This window comes from Nannospalax galili, unplaced genomic scaffold (genome assembly GCF_000622305.1).
Source record: "Nannospalax galili isolate Female #2095 unplaced genomic scaffold, S.galili_v1.0 scaffold243, whole genome shotgun sequence".
NCBI classification, from domain to species: domain Eukaryota; kingdom Metazoa; phylum Chordata; class Mammalia; order Rodentia; family Spalacidae; genus Nannospalax; species Nannospalax galili.
The window spans coordinates 4243629-4244149 of record NW_008353490.1 but is presented as its reverse complement, the minus strand read 5'-3'; the positions used below and the strand labels follow the sequence as shown (position 1 = coordinate 4244149).

Here is a 521-nt window from a genome sequence, read left to right as displayed (position 1 = left end):
TAATGTCTGGGAAGGGTAATCCCTGGGACCCTTAAAGAAATATACTGATGACTTACTCTTTGGTTATACTTTCATTTTGGGTATTTAAGACCACACAGTTGGCCCAGATAAACCAATTTATTTTTACTCTTAAGATCATTTGAGAATCTGTTCCTCACGGGTCACATAGGCTTGGGGTGAGCCCCTGGCTCCTTTCTTTTACAAGTTCTGCCTATGTGAAGATAAATCAAAGGTCCTGCTCGACTATGGTTAGCTATGGTTGGAAGCATGGAGTAAATGATTCCTCTGTGTTAACCTTCCTTGTTGTAGACTGGACACTGGTTCAAGTCCATCTGGTGGGTGGGGTCTCCTTGGCCTCCTTGATCAAGGAGGTGATCTACCACCATTATAGGACATTTTGAGAGATGATCATAGTCCTCTGGAACTAGTCGACCTAGGAGGGCAAGGAGCAAAAGTGTCCTTTATGTTGCTCTGACCAAATTATTATAGGCCTCAAAGTATGACTGTTAACCACCCAAGAA

The 521-nt window shown here is 43.0% G+C and overlaps 1 protein-coding gene across 4 annotated transcripts in view; it reads left to right on the top strand.

Moving 5' to 3' along the window:
* Fbxo15 (F-box protein 15) overlaps positions 1–521 on the top strand; it is a 119487-nt gene that overhangs the window by 17623 nt on the left and 101343 nt on the right. The gene's annotated exons all lie outside the window — the stretch shown is intronic.